We start from the raw sequence: 24,722 nt of genomic DNA, 5'->3' as shown, positions 1-24,722 counted from the left end.
GCCTTTATGGCCATTGGAACAAATGGTTTTCGCCTGCCCATTCTGCCAGGGGAAGTCTTCACATGTTTGGGGTAGACATCCTCTTAACTCAGCAACAGGTCTGAGGCCTGTCGATTACCCTCAACCTGGTTTTGCCCGTCTGCTGAGATAGTGTACCTGGGGGTGGCTGCTGTGTATGTTATAGCTTCTTGGAGCCAGAGATGAGAGTTGGGTAAAGATGGACACCAAAAGGTGGATAAGCAGCCCTGAAATGGGCTCAGAAAGCCCTCACACTGGAGATGCCAGGCCTCCTGAGCATCCCATACACACATACAAAAGCAAGTGTGTACATATGTATATGTATATATACATATGCTTAGTGCCTGGAATAATGTTGTATACGTCATTAGGAGTCAGTAGATAGTTGAGGAATGATGTTCAGATAAACCAAGTTCTTGGTCACAAAAAAACAAAACAAAACAAAACAAAACCTAAAAGATTATTCTCTTTCAGAATCTCTATCTCACCTTGGGCATTGCTAACAAGATTAGATAGGCCAGGGTGATGAACCCAGGCAGAACCCTTCTTTGCATGTTGTTCATATTTCCCATGTGCCCTGAAATGGAAACCATGGGAACCCAGAACACTGCTGTGGGACTTGATATGCCGCTATGGCTCAAGGACTCAACATTATCTCTGGGAAGGCTGAGTTGTCAAAGTGCAAAGAACAGGATGGAAAGGGAACCCTGTGGCCACTCTGCATGTGGCTGCAGAGCCACTTTGGGACCGTAGCTTTCAGGAAAGGAAGCACAACCAGAACTGAGTAGCTACAGGAACTTCTGGGCCCTGAGAAAGGAGGGAAAATGGCACCCCCTTGGAGCATGGGGGAAGTGGGAAATTACTGCCCCAGAAGGCTCTGAACCTTGGCTTATGGGTCAAGAAGAACAGACCTTTCTACCATTAAAATATCATTGTAAGAATTGTCTTTTGTCTTGTGTGCCCTCCCTTTGTTCCCCCTTCCCTTCCCTCCACTTCCTGTCCTCCATGGTGACCATTAGGCATCTATCTGCTTTGCCTGTCCTTAGTCCTGGCTCTGCCTGGTTGGAATGTGCCAGCTCTCAGTCTGGAATCCTGCTCAGACTTTTCTGAGTGTCTTTGTAAAGGATTTGGGAATTTGCAGTTGCTGACGGATCTTTGATAGCATCTAGTCTCACCCCCATGGAAGGAGCTTATACAGATGAAATGAATTACCTAAGGTGACATAGGCACGTTACAACCAGCATTAGAACCTGGGTCCTTAGCATTGGTAGGAACATAGAGTTAGACCTGGGAGAAACCTTAGAGCTTATCTAGCCCAACCTTCCTATCTCCTAGGCAAGGGACTGAAGCCCATAGAAATATAGTTGCTTGTCCAAAGGCACTCAGATTGTTCCTGGCCAAGCTGGGATTTGAATCCATGTCATTTGGGTTCATATTTAGTCCTCTTCTCTCTGTATCATTCAGCTCACTCTTCTAAAGTCCTAGGGTGTTGGAGGATAGTTCCTGACTTGTACTCTCATCACCAGGCCTGGCAGGAGAAGAGGCAGCAATCATCAATGAGAGAAGGGGTGATGTAGACTAATCTCTCTTTCAATCCCCTAAAACTTCTCTTAATGGCTTCCACACTCCCCTTGGTGGTTAAGGAAGTGAAAAGAATGATGAGGAGATCTCATTTTATAGGTTAAAAACCAGGAGAAACAAACTAGTTTGGGCAAGGCCGATTGGCCTCCAGTCTTCAGTGGAGCTGAGAGTAATGGCTAGCTAGCCTTTTTATGTTGCTTTTAAGATTTGAAATCTCACTCTCTCTTTCTCAAAAGTGAAATAACTTCATTTTCCATTGGGCTACACATGCCAACATAAACATTTTATCTCTCTTGATCTTCAAAACAACCCTGTGAAGTAGGTGCTATTAATATCACCATTTGACAGATGAGGAAACTGAGGCTGAGAGAGGTCGAGTGACTTGTTCAGGGTCACAATGTCTGAGGAAGGATTTGAATTCAGGTCCTCTTCATTCCAAGTACAGCACTCTATTCATTGGACCTCTTAACTACTTCAACTTTCAGGGCAGTGTCTATTAGATAACAGAGCACAAGACCATCAAGATGTCTCCCAGTGAAAAGTCTCCCCACAGCCACCAAGGTTAACATGAAAAGCCCCATCGTGGGCAGTGAGCATTCCTTCCTGGGAACTCCTCTGACCCAGGGTCTTGAGCACACGCCTTCACAGAAACTCCTTTGCTGCCAGGTTTTATTTACGGCAGGCGGTTCATCTTCTGAGTATTCTTTCTCTAGTCCCTTACGGCTCATTATGGCATGTTGGAAAGGTGCTCAGAGCCGGTAAACCCATTCTGTCCCCATGTGCTTTTTAAGAGGGAATTGGACACCAAAAGGGCCCGAGACTCGAATGCAAGAGCAAAACCCTTGTGGCCAGGTCACGGGGAGAGCCAACCGATTGGAGGAAGACATGAGCTGTGTCGGCTCACTCTGCCTGTTCCCATCCAGAAAAAAGAAAAGAAGTAGAAAGCAGATAGCTTTGTAATCTCTTCTGCTCCTCCTCCTTCCTTCCTCTGTCTCCTCCCAGCTCCCCATAGGTCAGGTCTGGATGCTCCTGGCTCTGAACATGTGCGATCCTAGATAAGCATTTCCAGTGAACTTGGCTGTCTGGAGCTCGGCTACTGACCCAACAGGATGGTTGTGTAAGACCTGAAGGGTATTTCTCGGCAATCAGGCCTGAAGTACTTAAAATTTGCTATTTCACATGACTCTGGAAAGTGTTAAATACATATATTAAAAAAAAACCAAACAAACAGTTTGAGGTCCAAGGCAGGAACAAGTTAAAGTAAGTTCCTTCTGGTTTTTGAAGAGACTGTTATGAATGAAAGGCGGCATTTCTCTCTCCCTCTTGTCTTCTCTCGTCTTGTCTTCTCTCCTCTCCTCTCCTCTCCTCTCTGCTCCTCTCCTCTCCTCTCCGCTCCTCTCCTCTCTTCCTCCATCCCCCCTCTCTTTTTTCTTCCTACCTTCCTTCCTTCTTCCTTTTCTCTCTCTCTGTCCTCTCTCCCTCCCTCTCTCCCTTCCTTGCTTTTATCTCTCTGTCTCTCTCTCTGATTTTGAAGAGTGAATTAACTTCATTTTCTGTTGGACCACACATGCCCACACAAACCCACAGTACTTAACAACCTGGGTGCTGAAGCAGCTGTCAGATGGCAGTCAAATTTGAACACCCATGCTGATTCATGCGTTTACGCAAACTCAAACATCCACCCAGTGCAGGCATGCATGATAAGCTCTCGTTCTGCAAATTCTAGAACCCCAGAGCAGAAAGGCACCCCAAAGGCTATAAACATCTGCCTCATGGGTATTTACCCATTTGCCATTTATAAAGCTCTTTCCTCTTGAAAACCCTGTGAGGGAGGCCCATGCAAGTGTCAGCATCTCCATTTTTGCTCCAAATGAGTAAACTGAGACTCAGAGAGATTAAACATCTTACTCATGGTCATAGAAGCAGAGATATAAGACTACAATCCAAACCTTAGATTCTCACATTTGGAAGGAAACTCAGTGTCAATCAGTCAAACTTATTCCTGAACAGAAAGAATCCTACACGCTATCTCTATAAGAGTAGCTCTTTATTCATTCATAGAGCTCTTTAAGTTTTGTAGAATGCTTTGCATATTTTTTTCTCCTTTGAGCCTCATTACAGCCCTGTGAGAGAGCTCCTATTATTATCTTCCTATTACACATGAGGAAACTGAGGCTGAAAGAGGTATGATTTGCCCAGGGTTACACAGCTGGGAAGCATCTGAGGCAGAATTCGAATTTAATTCTTCCCAGTTCCAAGCCCAATGCTGTTTCCCCTGCACTACCAACTGCCTTGCGAATGGTCATTCAGCCTCCCCTGGACCACCGCCAGTGAGGGGAGCTCATTACCTCCTGAGCTAGCCTAGTCTTCTGCGTCTAAGTCCAGTTGTCCCCTGGCATCACCCCTGCCAAACCTCAAATCTCTCTAGAATAGTCAATCAGTCAGTAGGTCAGCAAACATCTATTAAGTGCTTACTAATGTACTGGGCATTGTGCTAAGGGTTAGAGATAGAAAGAAAGGCAAAAGACAGTCCCTGCCCTTAAGGAGCTCACTTCTAATGAGAGAGACAATATGCAAACAACTTTGTCCTCAAAGAGATAAGCTGGGTTAATAGGAGGTAATTCTAGGAGGTGTCTGGGAAAGGTCATTTCCCCAAGTCTTCATTGGGCTTCTCCTTGAAAACTCCAGTGATCTGGAGCTCACAACTTCCTGTGTCAGAAACAAACCATTCCATTTCACACCAGTTCCAATTATTAATAAAAAGAGGCAGCAGAGCTTTAGTGCATCAGAAAACTGGCCTCGAATCCAGGAGGACTTGGGCTTAAAACTCACCTCTGACACATTGATTATTAAACCTCTCAATGTTCCAAGGAGCTCTGGGACTCTCTCAGTTGCCAGACCACATTGGTAGAGAGTATTTCTGCATAAGAAATTTCCTCTCCTAATAAAATCACAAATGTCTCCTTCTTCTAGAGAGGGAAATTTATTAGAAGGTTTTTCTTTATGTGGAGCTGACATTTCTTCTCCGTCTCCCCCTAAGTAACTTCCAGCAGCTGCTATCCCACACCAAGCAGGAATACTCCTAATCCCCCTTTCACAGGAACACATTAGTGAGAACAAACTCCCTCCCAAAAAAAAAATATACACGTAATACTTGCCCGTGAGACGAATGCTCTTACAACATGTACTTTATTGGAGTTCCATGGAATGATTTGATCCCAGACTCCTAGTTTATATATATAACTCATAGTTCAGAATAGCAGCTCTCTCACAGACTGGGTTCAATCTTTGATGGCATCTTGTTAATGACTCTATGTCTCGTTTTTTTTGCTAGGGAAAAACTCTGGGAACATCTGAATTTGGTTCATTTCTCGCTCTTTGCTACCCCCTTTCTCCAGTTTCCCCTATAAGCACTTTGGGGCTTAAAAATATTTAAATGTCAAACAGGTTTATTAATTATATATGTAAATGAATAGCAAGTTATACATAATAGATTTTCAGTTTCACCTGCAATCATTTTTTAAAAATTATGCTATGCTATGGAAATGCTTGTTTTATCCCATAAATTAAAAATAAAATAAATTTAAAAATAATGTTTTTAAATGCACAAAAGAAAAATAAGAGACCAGTACAGGACAGAAAAGGGACTATTACCCAGACTTGGTTAGGAAGGGAATAGTTATAATCCTACAAGGCTCACAGTACCTCATCATTTGCTTCTGGGAGTGGCCCCTTCCCTTGCTCCAGGGCACTCTAGTGCTTTCAGACAAGTTCTTGGCTGCTGCCAACATCTCTCAATATGGTGCCCCCTAATTATCCTGATTCCTCAAGTTCCTAGCTTGGTCTGAGAACTCCTAGGGGCTCCCCTCGACAGTTCCTGTGCAGTGTAGGCCACCTGGAAGCTCCTTCTTCCTCCTTCCATAGCTTATTTGCCCCAGCCTTGTGGCCCAGGCCATTCAGTTACCCTTAGAGCTGCTTGGGCCCTTTGGCCCAGCAACTACAGCATTATGAGAAAGGGCTATTTAGCTTATTTCTGGGCTGTGCACTAAATAAATATAGATGAGGAAACTGAAACTCGGAGAGGTTAGGTCACTTACCCAAGATCACATAGCAAGAAAATAGCAGCGCCTTCTTGTCTTGGCAACAAAATGTTTTGCTGACCCTCATTTCATTTGACCATATGCAGAAGGGCCTGCTGTCCTGACTAGAGGGGAAAGAATTATAGAATCTTAAGAGTTGGAAAGGCCTTTAAGAGGTCATCTGGTTTAACCTTCACCCAATGCAGTGATATCTGTAAGGTCCATGAGAGTAAGGATGTGTCTTAACTAACTTCGCATTTCTCCCAGGTGTTTAATAAATGTCGGTGGTACTGTGTTATAATTATAATGTTATGCAATATTATCATATTGTATCCCTCTAAAGCATCCACGGTGTACACAGTAAGCACTTAATGAATATTTATTGACCAATCCTGACTAATCTAGCCTCTGTTGTAATACTTCCAGAGATATGGAGCACGTTACCTCACAAAGAAGGCTGTTCTGCTGTCTGGCAGCTAATCACTGGGAAGTTCTTTCTGGTGTTCAGAGCCATAACTAGGGTGGGAGAGTACAGGATGTTGCTCTAGGGCACTGCCATTTAAAGGGGCACTGACAACACTCTGACTCCATCTGCAGCATGGGAACAATTGAGTTAATTAGTTAGAGGCAATAATTAGTTCAAATAGCCTACTACCCAGATGGTTGCTTCCTCTCTCCTCCCTGCAAGGCTGCACGCCAGCTAAGTTTCTCCTTGGCCTGAGTCTACTTGATTCTCTCCTCAGGTGGTATTCTCCTCAACATTAGCCTCCTAGTGTCCTGGGTGGACATGCAAGCTGGGTTTTAGGTTTTTCTTTTCTTCTCTACTTATTTGTTTTCCCAAAATGCTCCGGGGGCAGCTAGGTGATTCAGTGGGTGGGTAGAGCACCAGTCCTAGAGTCAGGAGGACCTGAGTTCAAATCTGGCCTCAGACACTTACTAGCTGTGTGACCCTGGGTAAGTCACTAAACCTCAATTGTCTCCCCTCAAAACATGATCTGAGGGTATGTTTCATACTAACCATCTTGGGTATGTTTTATGACTCAGTTGCCAAAAATTGCTTGTTACAGCTTTGGTGATGTTAAGCCAAAATCTGGCTCATAAACTTTCTTTCCAGGATCTCACCCTTCAATTCACCAGCACTTTGGAGCAAAAGAATATGGTTGTTCAGATTTAAAGTGGTGTAATCCAGTGCTGGGTAGGGGTGGGGCTAACAGGTAATGGTGGCTACTGAGTAATGGTGTAGCTCAGCCACAATGGCTAATGGGTGCTTAGGTATGCATGGGTAGGCATTCTGTGGACAACATTCATGTGTTCGGGAGGGACATGTCAGTGATCTCGTCCACTCTATGTGCTACCTGCTTCCAATATACAAATACCCTACTCTCACATAGTTGGTACCTGGGGAAAAATCAAATCAATACCATATTTACATAGCTATGTTGTCTTTTGTACTTGAGGCTAATACCATGAACCTCTACAGGGAAGAGGGCTGTATTTTGTGTGTGGTTTTATATGATCACGCAATTCAATAAGCATGTATTAAGCTCCTACTATATGCAAAGTACTGTGGTTAGGTTCTGATGATCCAAAGATTGAAAATGAAAATCCCTCCCCTCAGAGTTTAATTCTATTGGGGGACTGGGTGGAATACAACATGAGCACTGATTCCAAATAAATACAAAGAGATTGAGCAGGGGAGTCACTAATAACTGGGAGCCTCATGGAAGGCCTTGTATAGGAGGTGGTGTGGGGGTGGATCCCCAAATATAGGATGTGATTCTACAAGGTTAAAGTCAGGAAGAAGAATATTCCAGGGATGGAGGAATATCCTCTTTAAAGGCACAGAGGTAGAGATACCAGTTTAACTGCAACTCAGTAGACCAGAAGGTGGAGGATTTTTTGGCTACAGTGACTTTGGCAATCATTCACCAAATAAGAGAAGGGTTATGAGCTAAAATTCTGCAGAGTTCTGGGTTTGGAGTCAGAAGGCGTGAGTCCAAAACCTGCCTCAGATGTTTTCTAGGCAAATCACTTAACCACCCCCAGCCTCAGTCTCCTCATCTGTAAAATGGAGATAATAGCACCTCCTTCCCAGAGTTATTGTGAAAATCCAGTGAGATAATATTTACAAAGCACTTTGCAAACCTTAAACTCCATATAAATGCTAGCTATAAAAGGACAATTCCCTAGGAATGAAGAATTCTCCAAATCCATCCCCCCCCCCCCGCCCGATGGCATCATACTCTCCAAGAACCACAGAATTTTAGAGTTTGAAAGGACCGCAGCCACCACTAATCCAATCCAGACCTGAAAAAGAATCCTCACTATGACAGTCAACAAGTAATTGCCTGGCCTTTGCTCAAGCCCTCCAATGCAGGGAAATTTACCACTCCCCAAAGCAGCTCATGTCACTTCTAGACTGTCTTGTCCAACTTTCCTGCCATGAAATGTAAGCTGGCCTGGCTGTAGCCTTCCCCCACTGCTGCTGGTTCTTCTCTGGGGGACAGGTAGAACATACTCCATCCCTTTTGCACATGATGACTCTTTAAATATCTGGACAAAGCCAGTATATCGAATTCCCCAGAGTCTTCTATTCACCAGGCTAACCAGCTTTCGGTTCCTTTGATTGGTCCACCTACCTCACGGGGTTGTTGTGAGGATCAAATAAGATAATATTTGTGTTTAACACAGTGCCTGGTACATAGCAGGTGCTTAATAAATGCTTATTTATTATTGACTGTTATTATATTTCCTTCCCCTTCCCTGAAAGGCACTGTGCTAAGAGCTAGAGAAAAGGAGAAAGGCAATAGTATAGATGCTTCCTTCAGAGAGTTTGCAATATAGGATAGAGATTACCATGCATTAACAAATAAAGTGATATGGTAGTCTAACAATCCACACTCAAAAAACAAAGTGGATGAAAAATGTATATTAATCAGATTATGATATGCAGCATTGTATTTGGTCCATATGTGTGTGTGCATACACTCACAATTCACATATAAGATGCAGAATTTCTCTTCTCCATATAACGCTCTGCTTTACATAGGCACTAAATGTGGAAAAGCATTTGAGTTGGCAGAAGTAGCTACTCATAATGAAATCTGAATCTGCCACCACTGAGTGGTGCTCTCAGCTGGGGCTCTTTGGGCCCCTTCAGTCTTTGTCACATATTCAAAGAGAAGGACCGCCTTTCTGGACCTGTACGTAAGTGGGAATAGAGCAGCCTCAGGCTACCCTCAGGTCCCAGCTTAGTGCTCTTTTCTAGGGTAAAAAGTTTCAAAAATTAACAGCAATTCATGACTTTATCACAACAGCAAAACCCCCATCTCATCAAGATGCTTATCTCCTTCCCAACTACCAGTGACCCTTGAGACTTTACACTCGTGTTATAGATCAGACTACATTTTTTTTGAATGAATTTGAAAATAAAAATGAAAACTCCCAAGTGGCTGATAACTCAGTTCTTCTAGTTGGGTCTGACATTCCCCACTCATTGGAAACCCATTTGAAGAGTGAACACACTGGTGTTCTCTCTCCAAAGCTAATCAAACTGTATCAAGTGATCAAAGCCACAATCTTGGCTGTCTGAGCACCTGTGTTCCAAGATCCTACTCCCTCCTGCCTCCTCCCTAATATCGTTTCAGGAATTATCCACTTTCTCTATTATATTTTTAGTCTTTCCCTTGCTTATTTGTTTTATAAATATACTCAGGTCTCATCACTCCTAAAAAAGTTTCTTTTGATTCAAAATTTTGACTTGCCAGTACTGTTCCAGCTCTTCCTCCCTTTCACTGATAAATTTCTTGAGAAAGCTGTTTGCTTAGCTGTGTGACCCTGGGCAAGTCACTTAACCCCAACTACCTAAGCAAAAAAAAAAAAAGAAAGAAAGAAAGAAAGCTGTTTGCACCTGATTCCTGCCCTTCCTTACCACCCATTCCTACCATACTAATGATAATAGCTAACTTTTATATAGTGCTTTATATATATATGTATATACACACACACACAATCTAATTAGACCCTCACAATAACCCTAGGACCTAAGAATTATGGGGCAGCTATGTGGTGCAGTGGATAGAGCACTGGGGTTGGAATCAGAAAGACATCTTCCTGAGTTCAAATCTGGCCTCAGATACTTACTAGCTGTGTGACCCTGGGCAAGTTACTTAACCCTCTTTGCCTCAGTTCCTTATCTGTAAAATGAGCTGAAGAAGAAAATAGCAAATCATTCCAATATCTCTGCCAAGAAAATCCCAAATGGGGTCACAGAGTCAGACACAACTAAAAAATTACCTAATTATGTATTATAGGTTCATGGAATGGAGATAACCATTTTACATATGAGGAAACTAAGAGAAGAGGTAAATGACTTATGGTTGCTCGGAGGCCACTGGCCTGGAGCTAGGAAGATCTGAGTTGAAAACCTACCTCAGATACTTTTTTCCTATGTGACCCTGGGTAAAGTCACTTAATCTCTCTTAGCCTCAGTCTACTCATTTGCAAAATGGGAATAATAATAGCACCTACCTCTCAGGGTTGTGGTGAGGATCAAATGAGATGATATTTGTAAAATGCTTAGCACAGTGCCTGGCATATAGTAGGTGCTTAATAAATGCTTGTGTCCTTCCATGGTCACACAGCTGGTTGGGGTCAAAGTCAGAATTTGAACTTAGGTTTTTCTGACTCTAGTTCCAGTATACTACACGTGTCACTAGTTACTTAATCTCCAAATCTACAGTTTTTGACTATATTGAACCATCCACATTCACCAGATATTGGAGTCACAGAACACTGGTGAGCTAGTGAGCAGGCAGTCTCTCACACTCTACTCCTCCCCCTAACAATTACACCTTTATATAGGTTAAGCTACTTTTCCAGTTTTTGGTGTGACTTTCTCTCAAGTCATTGCTTGGCCCTCAGGACGGATGGTTTTCCTTTCAAATAAGGTGGTAGGGATGCCTACCCAATGCCATCTTAGCTGGTTAGTTAGCCTATTTGACTGCTGACTCATTTGACTTGAGAAATCCTGGTAAAAAGTATTCTTGTTGCCCTGGAAAGTTGTAAAATGACTCCAAGCCCCTAGTCAGAGATCATGGTTTGGCCGAATACTGCAGTTTTAAATCTCTCTATCTTCCTACTCCATGGTATTCCTATTTCCCTTCTCAGTGTTATATTCCAATAATAAATACACACAGTATAGCAATGTAGTAGTTAACAGCTGTATCACATTTAGCTTAAGAGAAGGAATAAATGGTTTTTTTAATGGGTAAAGGAACTTTTAAAAATTTTATTTTTTATTACGAACTCAATAAACATCTATACACATGAACATTTCCATAAACAAAGCACAGAAAAGGAGGATTGCATGTGAATATTTATGATGGATGGCTAGTTTCTTTTTCAAAAAGTATTATGTCTCCCTCTGAACTTTCTTTTATTATCTTCTATGCATTAAAAAAAAGTTTAATGGATAATGTTTTCTTTCTTTTCATATTTTTTTTTGGCATCACTATCACTAGCTACCCCAAACTGCACCCCCCCCAAGCCCTTTCTTCTTAAATAAGCATAGTCAAGCAAACTCAATCCACATATTGGTCTGAAAAGTATATCTCATTCTGTATCTCTAGTCTATTATTTCTCTGCCAAGAAGTGCCAAGCATCCTTTATCATCAGCCTTTAGGGGTTATGGTCAAGCATCGTGTTGATTGGAGTTCTTAAATCTTTCAACGCTGTTTTTCTTTACAGTACTGTAATCATTGTATGAATTTTTATGATTTTGTTCACTTAGCTCTTTGTCTATTCATATGCTTTCCTAGGTGGTTTTTTTTTTCCTGAATCTGTCCCTTTTGATACTTCTTTTGGAGCAATGATATTCCATTACATTCAAATGCCATAATTTGCCCAGCCCTTCCTCAATTGTTGAGAACCTACTCTGGTTCTAGTTTTTAGTTACAACAGAAAATGCTGCTATGCATATTTTTGCATATATAAGCCCTTTCCCTCTTTCTTTGATCTCTCTAGGGTATATACTTAGTAGTAGCATAAAAGGGTAGGCACATAAATCCAAGCATGTGCCCAACATGATACCTGAGCCCCATTCCTGTCTCTCTGGGCTGTTTCATTTACCTGCTCTCACAATTGTGTGTTTGGGAGATTTCCACAGAAGGGCGTTACCCCCATAGCCACCACCATATGATTACTACTTAAATTCTCTCTCACAGGGTTAGGGATAACCTAGGATGGGAGAATACACTCTTACTATTCACCAGTGACCCTGGGCCTCCTTTTTTGCTTCCAATTTATATAAAATCACCTGTGATGACATCATTAGCATTTAAAAATGAAACATTTATAAAATGATAAAGCAGAAACAGGACTAGTCATAACATTTACTCAGTAGAACTAAAATAATGGGAATAATTAAAATATCACAGTCCACTCTGTCTCACACTCTCCCAATTAATGCTCATGGTATTCATGGGGGACAATGGACACTTATATTTATAGAAACCCAGCACATTTCTACAACCTATATGCCAGGAACACTGCTAAGTGCAAGGGGTACAAAAACCAGATATACTTTCTAGGCACTTACATTCTATTGGGGGAAGACAATACATAAAGGTGAGGTGGAAAGTGTGGTGGGTGGGAACCCACATGGTAGGAAGGCTGGTGTGGAAGTGGAACGTACTGGAGCGTACTTGAGAGGAGGGAAGTGAACAGGGTGGCTGGGACTTCTAAAGATATGGTGGGGAAAATATATAGGGATATAAAAGATAGAGGGAAACTTGTGTGCCCCGGGCAGCTCATAACCTAAGAGGGCAGAATTTGGCATCCTTGGTCTTTTTAGACAACAGTCAGCACCACATCATCTGCTGGGCAAAATCACTTCTCTACTCCCCTTCTAGTCCTAGTTCTCCTGAGTAAAGTCACTTTTCTTCTGCTCTCAGACTGCTGAAGATTTGATAGTCTCTTTTTAGCATACTCTTAGTTCTTTTGGCAGGGTACCAAGAAAGTGCTGAGCTCTTTCAGTGACAGTTCACTTCCACCAAGAAAATGTCAAACTTCTCTGATCTTCATTGAAGCTCTGAGGAGTTTTTCCCTCTCAAGATTTTGAAAGTGATATGGTTATGCAGTCTTTTTTTTTTTTTTCTTTTGTGCAGCAATTGGGGTTAAGTGACTTGCCCAGGGTCACACAGCTAGTAAGTGGCAAGTGTCTGAGGCCAGAGTTGAACTCAGGTCCTCCTGACTCCAAGGCTGAAGCTTTACCCACTGTGCCATCTAGCTGCCCCTATGCAGCCTTTTTCATCCAACTCTTCAAAGAAGAGGGCATTCTGTTTCTCCAACCAGCTTTTAGCAAAGTCATACCTCTTCTCTCAGCAAAGCAGATGCAAAACTTATCTCTTCTCCCTCTGAAACCAGAGAGAGAAGTAAAGGGAAACACAGGAAAAGCCCTGAGGTGTTTCTTGTCTCTTGTGCTTTAGATGATGCTAGAGGGCAACCCTGCCTTTCTTCAGCCAATCAGCTCTCAATAAAGCTATGCATCTCTTCCATTCAGCACAGGTCGCAGCCTGCCTGTCAGCTTTGATCAGCTCCTATGACTTCTGTCCCTGAATCCTTCTGTTTTCAGCTTCTTCTCCTTTTTCTGTCTTTATCCAGTCATTTCCTTCCTTCCTATCTTCCTGGCTTCTAATGCCTAAAATCAGGACTTCCCTGTAAATTAGTTCCCATCGCTAATTTATGATATAAACTCGAAAGATCTACTTTTCTGTCAGACATGACTTTGGCAGTCCTTATTCAATTATTTAACCTTTCTATAGTTACGAAACACTTATTTGATTAATAGTTTATCAGTTATATTCTTCAAAAATCTGAAAACAGAAATGCAAATAAACTGACAAACTACAATGTAATGCAGTCATCTATAAATCAGTCAGTGCTCTATCTTCCAAAAAGGTCCTCAGAACAATTTATGTTTCTCCTCAATATTTTATCTGAGAGGCTGTTTCTCCTCAAGCTTATTTATTGGAGTTCCTTGCTCAAACGTTCTTTTCTTACCCCTTTCAGCAGCCAAAATGTCCACAAATGAAGGTGGAAATGTTTAAACAGATCTTGGTGACTTTATGGGCATAATGCTTTCCAGAGCATATCCTGGTTATTTTGCCCTACCACCTTAGACCTGGCATTGTACACTGGTGACCTTGTGGCTGTGGTCCTCCTCCTCCTTCCGTGGTGGCTGTCTTCTCCATGCTTTTCCCTCTCTCGCCTCTCATTACCTGGCTTCTCTTTTTTGAAGGTTCAAAGGAGGAGTAGAGACGGGCCTATGAGTAACAGTTATTTTTGCTCTACATAGCTTTCGTGTTCCCCCAAACCATCCATTCTTGATGCTGAACATCCACAATTCCTTGAACTAGTCCTCATTTAGTGAGTTCTTTCTAAGAACTGCAATATCATCCGAAGTCCTAGCCATGCCATGCTGCTTATTTCCCTCTCTATTCACTGTTCCAGGATGCTCTACCTTCACAGTGACTGCTTTACTTCCCCTTAGGATGGCTAGAACAGGAAACTGGTTGGATGACTGGTGAGTCCTTATCTTTAGAAGTCCCAGTCACCCTGTTCACTTCCTCCCTCTCAAGCATGCTCCAGTATGCTCCACCTCCACACCAGCCTACCTACGTGAGAGTTCTCCTCACCCGCTTTCCACCACATTTTTACATTGTCTTCCCCCAACAGAATGTAAGTGCCTAGAGAGTAGGTCCAGTTTTTAGCACTCATGGTGTTCCTGGCATATAATAAGTCATTAATAAATACTTTATCTACCCATCTGTCTATCATTTGGTGTGATCTCAAGGCTCCTCACCATCTTGGTTGCCCTCTGTTGGACACTCTCCAGTTTATCAATATCTTTTCTATAATGAGTTGCCCAGAACGGAACACAATACTCATGATGTGGACCTATCAAAGCAGATTATAGTGGGACTTCGACACCTCTAGTCCTACTCACTATGCTTCTCTTTGTTGTTGTTTTAGCTATTTATTGTTAAAGTTTTATTTGTATCTTTTACTTTTATATCACATTAATTCCCAAATATTTTTCCTCTCTCTTATACAGAGGCCCTTCCCTTGTAACAAAGAATTTTTAAAAAAGATCAGCAAAACCAACCAACACATCCACTGTGGTGACTTATAGCATATTCAATATTCCACACTCATTGTCCCCCACCTCTTCAACAAAAGGAGGAAGGTCCACTTTTTCATCTTTTTCCAGGGTTAAGCTGGGTCATTATAATTACACAAAATTCAGTTTCATTTTATTGTTCTTTTGTCTACATTGTAGTAGCCAATACATCTATTATTTTTCCTGCTGAAGTGTAGGGTCAGTTCAGGGAAGATTAGTACATCTGGTGTGAAGGCTGCTGAGCCCTTTTCAGAGCTGCTTTCCATTTTTGGGGTCCACCTGTTCCACCTAACTCTCACCTGTAGCTCCAAGAAGCTGTAACATGCATAGCAGCCACACCCCAGTAAAATGTTTTGGCAGATCAGTTAAACCAGGTTGAGGGTAACCAATGGGTCTGCAGAAGGTCAGGAGGTTGAGCTTCTAGGAAGTCCAAGTCTGTAGTGTATGCTGGGTTTTACAACCAGACAGTCCAGCACTGATCCCCTGAGGAACAACCTTCAGGACTCAGCTGAGCTATGAACTCATCTTGGGGCTACATTGCATTGGACAAGGGACAATCAACCTGTAGTAATTACTCTGGCCTCATTCTTCCAGAGTGAGTTTGGCTACATCTCCCCCTCAGGGTTCTAGGGGTATGGCTGAGGGGTTAGGACATCTCTGTTGGAACCAACAATGCTGTTGGTTCAAGGCTTCCCTTCACTGTGTTTTCCTCAGCTGTCAGTGATTAATGCCCCAGTTTCATTTAACTACATAGCATATGTACTTGAATTGTGTGGGGACCCATTAAGGTTAAGGCCATTATCCAAGGTATAATAAGGACAGCATACCCTTAAGAAAAGTCACTAAACTTCAGATTCTTCAACTATAAAATGAAGGCATTAGAACAGATGATCTCTCAGTGCCCTTCCAACTCTGTTGTCCAGTCATTTCAGTGCTGTCCAACTCTCCATGACCCCGTTTGGGGTTTTCTTGGCAAAGATACTGGGCTGGTTTGCCATTTCTTTCTCTAGCTCATTTGACAGATGAGGAAACTGAGGCAAACAGAGGGAAGTGACTTGCCCAGGGTCACTCATCTAGTAAGTGTCTGAGGCTAGATTTGAACTCAGGAAGAATTCCTTGATTCTGAGCCAAGTGCTGTATTTATTGCGTCATCCATGATCCTATAAGTTACCTGCTATGTACAAGGCACTGGGGACACAGAGACATAACAAAAAACAATCCCCACCCTCAAAGAGCTTGTATTCTACTAAGGAGATACAACCAGTGCACAGAAAACATATATACATATACACACATATATATACACACTTATGCACATTGACATATACATACACACTTATACATATATACTCTTTCTCTCACACATACACAATTCTTTGAGGTGAGAGAGAACACAGACAGCTTGAGTAGTCATGAAATGCTTGCTGTGGAGATGGCTCATGAACTTAGCCACAAAGAGATTCTCAGAGGCCCAGGTGAGGAAGGAGCACATTCCAGTCCTGGGGGACAGCCTGGATGAAGGTGTGGAGGCAATGATAGTCTGCAGAGGAAAGAGTAAGCTAATTTGGCTCTGGAGGAGAGTAACGTGACATAATCCTGGAAAGGTAGACTGAAGCCAGATTGTACAGGGTGTTAAGCGCCAAACCAGGGAGAGAATTTGCATTTTCCTCTATAGGCAAAAGGGAGGCAGTGAATTTTCTTGAATAGGGGAGTGACATGGTTAGTTTTGTGCTTTTGGAAGATTATTTTGGTGGCTCTGTGGAGGATGGAGAGGGGAGGGCCTGGAAACCAGGGATCTAATTAGGAGACTATTGCAATACTGAGAATTGTTGAGATGTGTTAGGAGGAAAGAAAAATGAGCAAAATTGTTCATTGCATTTTTATTTCATTTTCTAGGGTCAACACTGATTGTTTAAGTAAAGGCTTCTGACTTGCTTATACGCTAATAAATTAAGTGTGTCTAGATTTCACAAGTGATTTTGCATTTTATGAGCCTTGCTCTTCATACCAGCAAACTCAGCAAATATGTTTTCCCATGTTAAAAGTTCTACTTAAGGCAGAATCTTTTGCTCAATTTCATTCATTTTTGGCAAGAGAGGTGAACAAAATGTATTCATCAACTTGCTAATTATCTTTCCCTCATTTTGAATATTGACTTTCATATAATTTTGAGTCTATGCACATATATATATGTACATACCTGGGGCTAGCAGAAGACAGGTACCTGTAAGCAAATGATAATATGTTTGAATATCCACAATTATATTCCAGTTTTACACATCTTACAAGTTATAGCAGAAACCTAGGCTCCATTACCATTTCCACAGTGACACTTAATTATGACATAGACTCTTACTTTATAGTTGTATCATTAAAGATAATTATCAGGTGGCACAAAACTGAGAATAAGAGCTAACACTTTAGATGACAGAATCAGGATCTGAAAATGGTCTCTAGATGCCAGAACATTGGGATGAATCTAATAAAATTAAATTTGAGAGGCGTGAATGTAGAGACCTTCACCTGGTTTAAAAACAACCTACTTCATATATGCAGATAGAGGAATGACTAGACAGCTATTCTTATAAAAAAGGGATCTGGGAATCTAAGTGGGGCTGCAAGTTGAGTATGAATCAACACTGCGATATGCCAGCAATAAAAGCTACCTGGATCTTGAGCTGTGTGGAGAGGCATAGAATTCCAGAACAATGGGACTCAGTCTTACTGGGTACTCTACCCTGTTCATACCATATCCGGAGAATTACACGTTCACTTCTGGACACCACACTTTAGTGATGGAATCCTAATAAAGCTGCCTAACAGCCCCAATGTTCTAACTTCCTTATGGGCCTCACTGAATAGCAAGCAGGTCCTGATTTGACCACACAAGCTGGCTTTAACCGCACTACAGGGCCTCAGATCCAATATCCCAAACATGCCTCGGATGGAATCCGAGCCACTGCCCCAGCTAGCCACTGCCCCCAGACCCAATTCTCATATTTCTCACAGACACAGTAGGTGTGTCCACGAACTCATATTTCTCACAGAAATAGCAGGTGTGTCCATGTACTTAACCACAACCACATCCATCTAATCTCAGATAAGACTACAATAGCCAGCCAATCAAAAAGCAGCACTACCAGGATGCCTGAGCAGGATGTGGACCCCAAAACAATAGAAGAGACTTTCCCTAAGTAGATGCCTGTGCAGGAATAGTGAAAGCTGTCTTTTGGTGAACTTATGATGTAGAGAGAGTTATTATAATATTATCATACATGCATGTGCCCCACCTCCCAAGGATTTTTCTGTATTCATTGTGGGTAATTGCATGTGCAGTTCCATGGAAGCTGGAACCCCTCCCCTATTACTTAATCCCTTAACAAACTCCTTCTGTATTTTAATATTCATATATTCTGTTGTGTAGTTGCATCTTTTGCCTTATAAAAATCTGTCTTGCTTTTACTAAGCTGCTGGTCCTTTCTTGGAACTCAGCCCACTTCTGAGAGGTATGATGCTCAATAAATGCCTTTTCTTGGGTTGGAGATGGTCTGAGTCCATGAATTCTTACCAGACAACCCCCACAACACACCATGAAACTGCGACATTATGAACAATGTTGACAAACTGGAGTACATTCAGAGGAAGCTAAGTAGAATGATGAGGGGACCAGAAACTAGAAGAATTAATTTATAAAACTGATGGTGTTTATCACAAAGAAAATGACTTGGGAGAACATAATAGCTACCTTCAAGTGAAAGGTTATCTGTGGAAGAGAGATTATCCTTGTTGTCCTCTTCATACTATAATATAGATAATTATCTATGTACTATTGTATCTCCCCTAGTAAAATATAAGCTCTTTGAGGGCCAGGTGTATCTTTTGTTTCATCTTCACATTTCCAGTACATAGGACAGTGTCTTGCACATAGTAGGTGTTTAATAAATACTTGTTGGATTAGATGGTGTTGACACAGATTCAGTGAATTATTGAGTTACTCGTCAGTCTGACCATAGCTGGTGCACTATTTTCAGTTCTGGGCACCATATTTTAGGTAGGATATTGGTAAGCTTTAGATAAAGAAGTAGCCCTTCTCCTTAGCAAGACTGAGCTTACAAGTACCATTGATCCTACCCCATCTTGTCTTCTCCAGCAAATTGCCCTGACAATCATCCCTTCTCTATCTTGTTCTCAGTCTCTTTCTATTTGCTTGTTTCTTCCCTGTTGCTTTCAAACACACCCAAGCTTCTCTTATCCTTCAAAAAAACCTCTCTAAATCCTACCACCACTCAAGCTATCATCCTAGCTCTTTCTTTAATTTCTCAGTCAAATACCTGGAAAAAGACATTTATGCTTATTGCCTCGACTTCCTCTTCTCTCTCCTCAACTCTTTGTAGTCTGGCTTCTGACCTCATCACTCAACTGAAACTGGTGTCACCAAAGTTATCAATGATCTCTTAATAGCCAAATCAGATGAATTTTTCTCAGTTCTCATCCTTCTTGATACCTCTGCAGCACTTAGCACTATTAACCATCCTCTCCTCCTAGATACTTTCTTCTCAGTTGGGTTGCTATCACATCATGCTGTTTTGATTCTCATGCTATCTCTCGGATTGCTCCTTCTTAATCTCCTTTACTGAATTGTCATCCATGCAATGCCACCTAACTGTAGGTGGGCTCTAAGTCTCTGTCCTGGACTCTCCTCTCTCCACTCTCTTTGATCTGCTCACATGGATTTAATTATCATCTTTGCCATGATGATTCTCATATCTGGATCTTCAGCCTTAGCTTCTCTCCTGAGCCCCAGGTATTTTGAACTGGTTGTACCATAAGCATCTCAAACTCAATATGTTAAACACAAAACTCTTTTCTCCCCAGTCCCACCTTTCTTCCAAACTTCCCAATCTCTTTCAAGGATTACCACCATCCATCTAGTCATTCAAGTTTGTAATCTCAGCATTACTCTCCAGTCTCACTCACTCCACATACCCAATCTGTGGTCATATATGGTTGTTTTCCCCTCTACAGCATCTCTGGAATCCATTCCCTTCTCTTCACTCCCACCTCACCATTCCTAATTCAGGTCCTTATCACTTCTCATCTGGAATACTACAATACCCTTCTAAGAGCTAAGTGACTCAACATGGAGAGCATGGGAATTAGAGTCAGGAAAACCTGAGTTCAAATCCTGTGTCAAGTATTTACTAGTTCTGTGACCCTAGGTAAGTCACTTAACCTCCCAACCTCAGTTTCCTTATATATATAAAATAGGGATAATAATAGAATCAACTTCATATGGTTGTTGTGAGGATCGAGTGAGATAACCTATATAAAGTTCTTTGCAAAATATTATTATTGATCTCCCTGAATCAATTTTCTCTTCATTCCAGTACATTCTCTATACAACTGCCTAAGGGATTTTCCTAAAGTTTAGTTCTAGCCATATCATTTACCTGTGGGCAGCTAGGTGGTACAGTGGATAGAGCGCTGGGCCTGGAGTCAAGAAAACCTAAGTTCAAATCTGCCCTCAGATACCTACTAGTTATGTGACTCAGGGTCACTTAACCTGGTTTGCCTCAGGTTCCTCATCCATAAAATGAGCTGGGGAAGGAAATGGCAAATTACTCCAATATCTTTTGCCAAGAAAAGCCCAAATGGAGTCATGAAGAGTCAGATATGATTGAAACGATTGAATAGCATATCACTGCCTTACTCCTTAATACTTCTAGGATGAAATAGACATTCTGTTTGGCATTTCAAGCCTTTCCTACCCTGGTCTCATCCTACCTTTCTAGTCTTATTACACATTATTCCCCTTCATGAACTATTTGGTCTGGCCAAAATAGCTTTACCATTCCTCATACACAATCATCTATCTCCCATCTCTGCACCTTCACCGTTGCTGTTCCATTCCTTCTCCACTCTCATGGCTTAATTCCATGAGCTACCTTGAGAGGTGGTGGGTTAACCCCCCTCTAAAGGTCTTCAAGCAAAGGCTGGGCAACCTCTCATTGAGGATATTGTAGAAGAGAGCCCTGTTCAGGTTGGATTGGTAAGGTATCTGAGATTCCTTCCAACTCTGAAATGATTCTGTGATTCTGTGAATTTTAATTCATGAATTTGCTGGTAGTACTACTTTATGGACATTAATTTTTGCTTGGTGTCCAGCAGTTTTCTCCTACTTCTAAGATAAATCCACTGCTTAGTTTAAATTAAAAATTTTTTTTATTCATTTCTTTTGCTTTTTACGTTACTTTCATTTTTATTTCCCCTACCTAGCACTGAGGTATCCTCTGTAACGAAGAATAAAAAAAGCAAGAAAAAAGCAATTTAGTACAGCTAATCTGTCGTCAGCCAAGCCTGACAGTATGTGCAATGTTCCATTCCTTGAGTTCCCCACCTCTGCAAACAAGAGAGTGAGGTGCATTCTCTCATCTCTTCTTCAGGAACAAGCTTAGTTATTTAAATTCTGTCTTATCTTTTATATTACATGTAATGTCCTTGTGGACAAGGACTATTTCATTCCAGTCTTTGCGTTTAGTATGGTGTCTGGAACATAGTAGGTACTTAATAAGTGTTTGTTGATTGATTTTATCTTTTAAAAAATTTTTTTAAATTAAATTTCATTTTTATCAAGTATTTATATTTTTTTCTCCCTCCTACCTCCCTTTCATCCTTATCCTCCACCCACAGTGAAGAAAAAAGAAACACAAACCCTAGTAACAGAGAGGCACAATTAAGCAAAACAAATATACATATTGTCCATGTCCAAATATGTGTGTCTCATTTTACATATGTAGTCTGTCATCTCTCTGTCAGGAAATGGGTAGCATTCTTCGTCACCCATTCTGTGGAATCTTGGTTGATTATTACACTGATCAGAGTTCTTAAGTCTTTTAAAATTGTTTGTTTTTACGAAGTTATTATAGTAGAAATTGTTCTTCTAGTTCTGCTCACTTCATTCTGCATCAATTTATGAAAATCTTCCTAGGTTTCTCTGAAACCATCACCTTCATGATCTCTTACAACACAATAGTATGCCATTATGTTTGTAACCTTCTACTCAAAGTGTCAATTGTACAGGACTCTTCTTTCCTTATTAGCGGTCAGTGCCCAGTATGTGAGAAGCAGATGGAACTGGTAAGAGTGAAAGAGAAAGAGAAAGAGAAGAAATTTGGGCCCTTTTGGCTTCCAGCTCCAAGAGAGAAGACAGATAGTTCCAACATCCCTTTAGCCTGAAGTTGGACAAAAAGATTCTGGGAAGAAGCTGACATGTAGAGGAGTCAATACTTGGCTCATTTCTCTTTTCCCAGTTTATTACACTAGAGACTTCAGGAATTGCCCATTTGATGAAATCTGAAATACTCACTCTTGGTTGAGCTGAGTTATATCACTTCCAATGGGACAGCTCATTTGCTTTTTGTATTGTCTGGTATGTATTCTTCTACTCATACTTCCTTTGATTTCTGTTTTACTCTTGACTTGGATAAATGAGTTTATTTACTCTTTGTTATGCACGTTTGTTGAGGAACTGGAATTTGATGGAAAGAGAGTCAAGCCTTGGAAATATATAGCTTGGAGTACTCCTTTCCCATTAAAGAATGGAGGAGAGTAGTTTAGGTAGCTTGAACCTCAAAATTACTTCCCCTAGACTAATAATATTTAGTGGAGCAAATAATTCTAGACTGATACCCTGTCTCTTTGAGGTGAACATAGTGGCCCCAACTGGCCCCAACCTCCTGATTCTCTTTCTAGCAGGCATCAAAGTCTTCCTCAGAGAAAGTGGTAGGAGGAGACACTAGAAGTGTCTATTCTTATTTCCCTGCAGACTACATTTAGACAGAACCATGCAGACAGAAATATGCAATCTTCGTGGGTCAAAACCAAAACAATAACGAAAATCTGCCACACCCTACCCATCCATAATACCATCATTTGTTTAACCATTTCCCAATTGATGGAAACCCCCTAGTTTCCAGTTCTCTACATCACTTCTAGGTCATTGGAATGGGGGAAAGTAAGCCAAATATTTGAAGAGGGACAAAGCTAAAATCCTACCTTCCAAGAAGCTTTCCCCAACCCCTTTTCCTTTCATTGTGTGCTTATTTATAATTCGGTAACATAGAGTCATAGGATTTTAGATCATGAGGTGGAAGCCATCTAGACCAACCTCCTCCTTTAGCAGATGAGGAAATTGAAAACTAGAGAAGTTAAATGATTTGCCCAAGGTCACACAGCTATTAAATTGCAGAACTGGGGGCTCTTTCCATTATGACATTATTCTTCACTTTGTGGCACCTACTGACATGTTTGTTTTATTACTTAACCATTTCACCTGCAAGTGTTTTGAAGTATCACGGAAAAAGCACTAGACTTGGAGTCAGAGATTGTGAGTTTTAGTTTCCACTCTGCTATTTTTAAACTGCTTGACCTTGGGAAAAATAACAATTCTAAGCCTCTACTTCCTTATCTGTAAAATGGAGAAAATAATATTTCACTGCCTCTCTGACAGGGTTATTCTGAAGGTCAAATGCAGTGACGGATGGAAAATGCCTTATAAGTGATAAATTGCTATGTAAATATAAATTAATATTATATGTTACATAATGTATAAATCATGATTAATAATTAATTATATGATATAATTTAATAATAACAGTTGGCATTTCTATAATGCCTTAAGGTTTGTGAAATACTTTATATATTATCTCAATGGATCCTCATAACAGCCTTGTGAAACAGGATTTACAACTATCCTCATTTGATAGATGATGAAACCGAGGTTTAAGCTATTTTTTCCAGGATCACACAGCTAATAAATGTGTTGAGGCAGGATTAGAACTCAGGTCTTCCTGATTCCAATCAGCACTCTCTGTGGTCTACCATGTTACCTCTCACACTTCGGAAGCCTTAAAGTGATAAATAGTAATAGGAGAGAAACATTTACCATGTGCCAGGTATAGTGTTAAGCACCAGAGACACAAACACAAGCAAAAAGAAAGACAGGCCCTACCCTCAAGAAGCTTATATTCTAATGGGGAAAGTCATTCACAAAAGGAAGCTGAAAGGCAGTGGAGGAGGGGCAAGGAAGGATGGATGAAGGTACCCTATAAGAGAGAATAGGACTCGGGGTGTGAGGCCACAGGGGATGTTCCAGGGTGAGGCAGGAGTAGAAGTCTGGAGAATCAGGAATAGGGCTAGGAGGAGAATTCCAAAGAATGTTAATGCAGGGGATAGCTAGGTGGCTCAGTGGATACAGCACCAGCCCTGAAGTCAGGAGGACCTGAGTTCAAATCTGGCCTCAGACCAAACACTTGACATGTACTAGCTGTGTGACCTTGGGCAAGTCACTTAACCCCGATTGCCTCACCAAAAAAAAAAAAAAGAAGAATGTTAATGCAGTTGACAATTTATATACTAGTACTTTGGGAACATGATCTAATTTGGTCCTTACAACAACTCCATGAGGCCAGAATCATGGGTGTTACCCCCATTTTATAAGTGAGGAAACTGAGACTGAGAGAGTTTAAGAGTTGTGTCCATGTTCACACAATAAATGTCTGAGGCAGGATTTGAACCCAGATTTTTTTGACTTCATGAGTCCAGAACTCCATTCACTAAAACATGACATTGAAAACTTCAGGAAGATTCTCTCATCTGTCTCTTGTACCCCTGCTAGTATTCAGCAGCACCAGGCACATGATAGGTACTCAATAAATACTTACAAAATTAAGTTGAATTGGACTGAGAAGTCTCCTGAGAGCCAGACAGAACTCAGTTGTGTATTTTGACATGTTGGACAAGGGCCAACTGGAGTCCTCAGAAATTTCTTATGTAACATCCAAAATGGCCCTTGTGGACCAGTG

The sequence above is a fragment of the Vombatus ursinus genome, unplaced genomic scaffold, assembly GCF_900497805.2.
Source record: "Vombatus ursinus unplaced genomic scaffold, bare-nosed wombat genome assembly UNPS02014782.1, whole genome shotgun sequence".
Taxonomy (NCBI): domain Eukaryota; kingdom Metazoa; phylum Chordata; class Mammalia; order Diprotodontia; family Vombatidae; genus Vombatus; species Vombatus ursinus.
This window is presented reverse-complemented; position numbering follows the sequence as displayed.